Source organism: Haemaphysalis longicornis, unplaced genomic scaffold (assembly GCF_048455015.1).
Source record: "Haemaphysalis longicornis isolate Haplotype H1 unplaced genomic scaffold, Haemaphysalis longicornis Haplotype H1 scaffold_12, whole genome shotgun sequence".
NCBI classification, from domain to species: Eukaryota; Metazoa; Arthropoda; class Arachnida; order Ixodida; family Ixodidae; genus Haemaphysalis; species Haemaphysalis longicornis.
The window spans coordinates 35641875-35650761 of NW_027526225.1; the positions used below are offsets into that span (position 1 = coordinate 35641875).

An 8887-nucleotide genomic window follows, 5' to 3' on the forward strand; every position below is an offset into this window, starting at 1 on the left:
GATCGACGCACGTGTTGTCCTATTTAGAACCGTTTGTTTTCACGATTTTCAAGTCAGCGTTTTCCCACAATAGAACCCCAGTTTCAGATAGAGAGAGAGAGAGGGCTAATTTGCGGCCCCCGGTTTCACGCACGCGCCGTGTGTGTAATACCTTATAAGAGCTTTTCGGTCCAGCAACCGGTATGAGGGGGAATGTATTAGTTCTTTTACAAAATGCCGTCGGTCCCACTAAAACAGCCTTCTTTTTAAAAAAAGGGCTGTGGGACACAGGCCCTTTTTGCATAATAAGTAGCGGGATCCCAGTACTTGTTACAGTATTTGCATGATAGCATGTTTTATGGTTGGTTCTTGCGCGACGAAAGATGAAGCTATTAGGTTGATGTCTGCTTTTTCTGTTTTGTTGCACAGTCTGTGGCGCGCTATCTTGCTATCTGCTTTGGGTACCGTCATACACACGTAATTAGTCTGCTGTGAATAACTCACAGGCATTTTGCGCGGAGCTTGCTCACATGCACACATATTCTGAATGCCTACTTGAATGATTTCAAGTGAATTTACAGCATTGAGCACTAATGCTACTGTACCAACGCAAGAGACGAGAGGGCAGCGGCACGGAACACCGTTAACGGTTTCTGCATTCATCCTTGGAAAGTCGCCATGGCTTCCAAGTTAACCTAGATTGCGCTTGTTTATTGCCCTGGCACTACATCAACCGAATCCCTTCAATACAGGTCATTATTTATGACCCCCTCATTTAAAGTGACAGAACCATATCGTGAAGGGAGCCCTGTCAATATATTGAAGTAAGATGAGGCAGTTTGTTTCCATGAACGCGGAACCAATGTGCACGAGGAACTGATAAAAAATTTGAGGTGACACCTTCCTACCTGAATAGTGGCGATACTCCAACTTTCAAGCTGACGACTAAGGCTTGAGTACTCAGGTATGTTTGTACCCAGGCGCAAAGGCCACGTGCACAGAAGCACAGTAACCAACTACGAACGAGTTTGGAACAACTGGAGGAAAAGGCCGATCATTCGAATTGAGGCAAAGCACGGTTTCGCACTGCTAAGAGCTATCAAAGCACTCGCAGAAAACGGCGCTATTGGAGGCAGAACTGTTAGTAACAAACACCTTTGGGGAGCTGTCTGTTCTGCATTGTCTTATATAATATCTAGCATAATCGTATATCCCAGCTGCCCACTACCGTAGCCGCAATAGCGGAGCTCGAGGTATTAGGGTAAGTAACATACCCGTCTTTTTGCTGCACTGGATTTCATTTGCTGGATCCCCTGCCCCGCTGCAGCACACGGACAGACGGTCGACAGGTTGTCGCCGTATTTTCGCAAGATGCCTACCAGATCGGCTTACAAACCATAAGGCTATTTGCGCGCTGTGTACGGAGGGTCGGAGGAGAACGTCAAGAAGACTCGTTGTTTCATGTTTCATGCGCGAACGCTTTATATTCCAAGCTCCAAGATTTCGCACCATCAGCTTGCGGTGAGAAACACCGCAAGCTGATGCTGACGCACCGGACTACCGTAGCAATCGGTCAAAACTTGGGTGCAGACACTTGGAAAATACTGAACAAGGGTTTTATTGTTCCCAACACTTTCGAAAGGAGAACCTTTCTTCTTCAGGGGTTATTTTAGAATAGACAGAAAAACGCTTATACACACTTTGCCTCCGAGGGCTTCCCTTTCTCCTCACCCTCGTCAATGAGAGCTCTCGGGGAGAGTAAAAGGGGGGGAGAGTAAGAATAACATGTCGTTATTCTTACATGTCGTTATTCTTACATGAGGAGAAAGGGAAGGGATGAAAGGGAAAGGGCGAGGAGAAAGGGAAGGGAAGGGAAGGGAAACACCTGAACATAAATACCCCAGAAAGTGGTGGCTAAAGTAGCCCCGCCGGTAGCGTAGTGGTTATCGCACCAGACCGGTATTCTGGAGGTCGTGGGCTCGGATCCCACCTGGTGGGCATTTTTTCTCCACTTTCTTATTTTCCAAATTCTTTATCTTGAGCTACTACATCCTCCTCTTTGCTTTCCGAGGTCTTCTTGACTGCCAATTCTTATTTCTGTCTTATTTTCAACCAGCCCCTCATTTCCTATTCTGATTCGCTACATGCATAGCGAGGGCCTCTGTTCTGGCAGTCTTGGTGCCATAGGGAGCTTAAGAGTGTTCAACGCTGGTTGACCACTCTCGACATGTCGTAGACGCTCGAGTCACGGCCCGGGGGTAAAAAAGAAGGTCCCCTTCACCCCGAGAAGTCGGAGTAGCGCTGGCTACCACCCCCAAGCGCAGGAAACAAAAACACCTGAACATAAATACCCAGAAAGTGGAGGCCAAAGTAGCCCCGCCGGTAGCGGAGTGGTTAACGCACCAGACCGGTATTCTGGAGGTCGTGGGTTCGGATCCCACCTGGCGGGCATTTTTTCTCCGCATTTTTTCTCCACTTTCTTAGTTTCCAAATTCTTCATCTTGAGCTACTACATCCTCCTCTTTGCTTTCCGAGGTATTCTTGACTGCCAATTCTTATTTCTGTCTTATTTTCAACCAGCCCCTCATTTCCTATTCTGATTCGCTACATGCATAGCGAGGGCCTCTGTTCTGGCAGTCTTGGTGCCATAGGGAGCTTAAGAGTGTTCAACGCTGGTTGACCACTCTCGACATGTCGTAGACGCTCGAGTCACGGCCCGGGGGTAAAAAAGAAGGTCCCCTTCACCCCGAGAAGTCGGAGTAGCGCTGGCTACCACCCCCAAGCGCAGGAAACAAAAACACCTGAACATAAATACCCAGAAAGTGGAGGCCAAAGTAGCCCCGCCGGTAGCGGAGTGGTTAACGCACCAGACCGGTATTCTGGAGGTCGTGGGTTCGGATCCCACCTGGCGGGCATTTTTTCTCCGCATTTTTTCTCCACTTTCTTAGTTTCCAAATTCTTCATCTTGAGCTACTACATCCTCCTCTTTGCTTTCCGAGGTCTTCTTGACTGCCAATTCTTATTTCTGTCTTATTTTCAAACGAGCCCCTTATTTCCTATTCTGATTCGCTATATATGTATATATATATATATATATATATATATATAAGCAGTAAAAGAAAACTTCTCGAGGAGCCAGAAAAAAATACTTGAGAAAATGGTAGACGCACGATTAAAAACAAAAACAGTGGTTTACTGACGTTTCGACTGCGGGACCAGTCTTCATCTTGAGTAACATACAACGTTGGAGCACGCACGCTTATATAGGTGCAGAGGGTGTGCTGCAGTGTACCCTTTTTTTAACAACATTGGCGGGTTTGGGGCGAGGGAACAGGGAAGGGAGCGCATTATACATGTGGCACTATACATGATGACAAACTCTTTTTTAAAAAGCCCCGCCATATTCAACTTCATCCATTAAAAAAAAAAAAAAGAGAACAGGGTAGGGAGCTGTTCAAATACACTTTTCATACGGATTACACGAATAAATGGATGGTGCAGGGAACGACTCGACACACGAAATGCAAAGTACACGAACAACAAATAAATACAGAACAGAAGCCGCCGGTGACGCATCCATTCCTGAAAACACCAATTACCAGCGGTGTGGGGAATGTCAGGGGAATTGGTCAGATAATTGGTGTTTTCAGGAATGGATGCGTCACCGGCGGCTTCTGTTCTGTATTTATTTGTTGTTCGTGTACTTTGCATTTCGTGTGTCGAGTCGTTCCCTGCACCATCCATTTATTCGTGTAATCCGTATGAAAAGTGTATTTGAACAGCTCCCTACCCTGTTCTCTCTTTTTTTTTTCTTTTTTTTTTTTTAATGGATGAAGTTGAATATGGCGGGGCTTTTTAGAAAAGAGTTTGTCATCATGTATAGTGCCACATGTATAATGCCCTCCCTTCCCCGTTCCCTCGCCCCAAACCCGCCAATGTTGTTAAAAAAAGGGTACACTGCAGCACACCCTCTGCACCTATATAAGCGTGCGTGCTCCAACGTTGTATGTTACTCAAGATGAAGACTAGTCCCGCAGTCGAAACGTCAGTAAACCACTGTTTCTGTTTTTAATCGTGCGTCTACCATTTTCTCAAGTATATATATATATATATATATATATATATACATATACATATATATATATATATATATATATATATATATATATATATATATATATATATATATATATATATATATATATATATATATATACATATATATATATATATATATATATATATATATATATATATATATATATATATATATATATATATATATATATATATATATATATATATACATATATATATATATATATATATATATATATATATATATATATATATATATATATATATATATATATATATATATATATATAGTGAATCAGAAAATGGGAAATGGAAATGAGGGGATCAGTGAAATAAGACAGAAAATAAGGGTTGGCAGTCAAGAAAACCTCGGAAAGCAAAGAGGAGGTTGTGGTCGGTCATAGACACAGATGAAGAATTTTTTTGAGTCAGAAGGAATGTGGTGAAAAAATGCCCGCCGGGTGGGATCCCAACCCAGGGGTTATAAAGAAGGTCCCCTTCACCCCGAGTCGCCGAGTGGCGCTGGCTACCACCCCCAAGAGCAGGAAACAAAAATACCTTACATAAATACCCGAGAAAGTGCTGGGGAAACAGCCCCCCCGGTAGCGTAGTGGTTATCGCACCAGACCGGTATTCTGGAGGTCGTGGGTTCGGCTCCCACCAGGCGGCCATTTTTTCACCACTTTCTTTCTGACTCAAAAAATTATTCATCTGTTTCTATGACCCACCACAACCCCCTCTTTGCTTTCCGAGGTTTTCTTGACTGCCAACCCTTATTTTCTGTCTTATTTCACTGAGCCCCTCATTTTCCATTTTCTGATTCGCTACATGCTAAGCGAGGGCCTCTGTTCTGGAAGTCTTGGTGCCAAAGGTAGCTTAAGAGGGTTCAACGCGTGGTCGACCACTCTCGACATGTCGTAGACACTCGAGTCACGGCCCGGGGGTTAAAAAGAAGGTCCCCTTCACCTCGAGTAGCTCGAGCGGCGCTGGCTACCACCGCCAAGTGCAGGAAAGAAAAATACCTTAACATAAATACCGGAGAAAGTGCTGGGGAAACAGCCCCTCCGGTAGCGTAGTGGTTATCGCACCAGACCGGTATTCTGGAGGTCGTGGGTTCGGATCCCACCTGGCGGGCATTTTTTCTCCTCTTTCTTTCTTTCCAAATTCTTTATCTGTTTCTATTACCTACATTATCCTCCCCTTTGCTTTCCGAGGTTTTCTTGACTGGCAAACTTTATTTCTCTCTTATTTTCAACGAGTCCCTCATTTCCTATTCTGATTCGCTAATTGTATATATATATATATATATATATATATATATATATATATATATATAGTGGGTAAGTGTATTGTGTACAAGGAATAAAGTGCTGTTAGTAAGGTACCGTGAACTTCGTGTCACATTTGTGTTTTTATAATGTGTAAAGTATTCCGTAATGCTTGTATTTATTTCTTTGTTATTTCCACCGTTATTAAAATACATTCATGTTGGTATACAGGCAAGGGCCTCACAGTCAACTGACTGTGACGGTACCCTTGAAGTATTATTCAAAACAAGAAATGCACAGAAAGCAACAAGACCAATAAATGCTAACTAAAACCAAGTAACTAAAAGTTGGGAACACAGCTGAGGGAGCACTAAAGTAAAAAATCCGAGTTCGTTGTTAAAAAAGCAACGAACTCGGTTTAGCAAAATGTAGAGGAAAAATAAGTGTTCCACATTGCTAGCACAATGTAATTAAACAAGGTAAGAAGGTGGACAGAAAAATAATACGTAAACCAGATACTTGCACTATACATTTAATCTAGCGGAACTCAGAAATCCTAGGTAATGAGATAAATAGTAACATGGCAATACAGATTATAAAGCGGTTACAAATGTGTATCGTGCAGTGTGCTTACCCTTTTTTTTATTAACTAGGAGAGGTTTCTTAGTGGCGGAAATAAATTAACTGTGACTCGAATAGCAGCAAGTTCCACTGTGCCTTCTTGAGACAGTTGGGAAAATATTCAAGGCACGAAAATGTCTCCAACAAAAATGCGGTTTATCTTAAATACCGCACTGCAAGGCTATTGCCAAATGCCGCAAAGCAGATGCAGCGATTGCGATGTGTGATCATTCACAAAGCGAAGTCACGATGTCACAAAATCGGAGGCAACGTGATTTAAGACCTAGCCTAAATGAATGAAAGCTGGATAGGTCTGCCCTAAAAATAATGCAGGTAAGAGTGGTTGAGCAGCGCTTACGGCCCTATGTGTTGGCCACGGGCAATGAATAGTGCGGTTTTGGTAGGTTATAATATCAGGCCGAAAAACATGCTGCTAGCATTTGGGCAATTAAGGGCAAGGTGCCGTCTGGCAGCTAGGTCTTCGTGGACAATCAGAGCACAACACAAAGTGGGAATTGCGGAAATGTGCCGAAACTCCACGTTGTAGGTGTCAGGGCCGTTTAGAGCGCAAATGTGTCATGACAGAACCTTGAGTCAGAGAATAGCTGCCTTGAAAGAATAAATGAGGCTCTTTTCAGCTGAAATGGCAAGATTTTGCGCATACGAGATTAAAAGAGACATGAATCACGGGCGGTACAACAGCATCGGGGTTTCAGTAGAGGTGATTTGTGGTGCCTGCTTTAATATTAGTTTAAACACCCGCTAGACGACGGAACGTGGCAGCGGTAATTGTGCTCAAGCGAAGGCCTGAAAGAGTTGTGCTGGACAGGCTCTGTAAAGAAATTGCAATAAAGGTTAGCTGTGCAAGAGTGCTGCGGGTTAATGAACGGTTCTCCAAATTTCAGCACTTTTTTTTGCAAGAGGCCTACAAAAGTAGTTACAGTGAACCAGAAAATGGTGCTGCATGTATAAACGGTGATCAGGATTCTAGACCCATCAGAACAAGATGCTCCGACGCACAACGTATCCAGATATGTACATGATGCACCACAAAGTCGGTAAGTTTTCTCTTGCGATGATATGATTCCAAGTGTACTACCTGAAAAATATTAACCCAGAAAATCATCACAAGAGAATATTCATACATCACTGGCTGCCTCAGCTTGTGTCCCTTTTCAGGGAACGTAGGCTCATGTTTCTTGTGGCGAGTTCTCAGGCACGAATTTCGAATATGCCATTTGCTAGCAGAAGCAAACGTTGCACAAGTAATTGAAAAGTGCATAATTGAGGATACTTTTTATTTTATGTCTATTTTCTTCTTACTCATCATGTATTTACGTATCTTCTACGTCTTTATCATACTAAGGTAATCACGAATAGTTGCCGCCGTAATCACCGATCGTCAGAGAAGTGCACCCTAAGTGCAAGATCTGTTGTAAACTACCACTGAGGGACCATATGCTTTCTCTTGGCAGCCTTTGCTGAACATCACTTCGCATTCTTTGCTAGGATTAGAAGAATTGATTGGGTGCCTTGCACGTAGTTCACACAGGAATACGTTTTCATCTGTAACAGTAAAAATATTTCCAAGTTATAGAAAAAATTATTATTCTTCACCATAGACACTAAATAGGACTACGTTGTATTAACACATAAAAAGTTCCTTATTTTCTCAATAAGACCGTCTAAATGAACTTATAACTGCCATAAGCCATGTCTCTTCAAATAATCTACTTGCCCTCCATTAAATATTAATCGAAATAAAAACTCTATGTTGTAAAATGCGTTTACACATGGCGAATGCAAAAAAAATCTATAAAAACCGAATGACGTCTCTAACGTCTGCACTTGAATAAAAATCATTTATAACAGCTTTTCCAAATCTCATACCCGTATTGCAAGTTTCAGCCACACGAGGTGTTAAATTTGTTGAGTGAATTCTGGTTAAACAACACGTTCTACGTCCAGGAAGTCTTTGGAAAGTGAAAAAATACGTCGACGAGCACAACATGCAACACGGCCATCTGAACAATAGAGAAGAAGCGGCAACTTCACCGTCGAAGTCAATAAAACCACCCGTTAATGCAAAAATATGTCTAAACGGCTCACAGCATGACGAGGAACTGTGGACACAGTCAGAATGATGAGTGCACTGTACCTTGCAACGAATACTGACATTTCTGACTTTCGTAAACATACGTACCTACATACATACATACATACATACATACATACATACATACATACATACATACATACATACATACATACATACATACATACATGCAGGGAGCAGTTGAACTTTTGAAGATGGTATATAACACAAGAAAAGAAAACTTTGAACAAGGTAAAAGCCCGATCGTTGCCAACGTTTCAGCAAAGAGACTTGCTTTCGTCAGGGCAATCTCTCGCCTGGCTGGCACGCTTTATATAGGGGTAGGTCCCCAGGTGAGAGGGGAGAAGGAAAGAAGGAAGTGAAATTGAGAAAGCGGATTGGTTTGGGAGTATGTCGGGGGAGATAATGAGGGGCAAAGAAGGTTGTATAGTTTGAGCCGCGAAGTAGGTCACAGGGAAGTCAGCCGGGGGTTCATATTTGGTGAATTTTTGGAGAGAAAGGATGAGAAGGTATTTGTTGACCCGTTGCGGGGCATACAGAAAGGTTTTCAGAACCGCCGGAAGCAGACCAGGCGGTGAGAGTGGGGTCCTTATCAGAAACTATCTGCAAGCCTCAGGTCAAAAGAAAAAAGTAGAGGGGGGGGGGAATAACTAGGTCCAGGAAAAAAGAAAAAAAACAGAAAAAAAGAACAAAAACAGGGAGGGAAACCACACAAACCCACACACAAAGGAAAAAGCAATGACCAGGCAACTGAAATGGCACGTGTCACTCACGGCAACATTCCTGGAACAGGCCTATCCTGAAA

General features: G+C 42.8%; 2 non-coding genes across 2 annotated transcripts; both read left to right on the top strand.

Annotated features, from left to right (window-relative positions):
- Positions 1–2355: 2355 nt before the first annotated feature.
- Positions 2356–2428, top strand: Trnat-ggu (transfer RNA threonine (anticodon GGU)). Its single transcript has one exon. It is a non-coding gene; the product is annotated as a tRNA-Thr (tRNA).
- Positions 2429–2819: 391 nt separating this feature from the next.
- On the top strand, positions 2820–2892 carry Trnat-ggu (transfer RNA threonine (anticodon GGU)). The gene has a single exon. It is a non-coding gene; the product is annotated as a tRNA-Thr (tRNA).
- The last annotated feature ends 5995 nt before the right edge of the window (positions 2893–8887 follow it).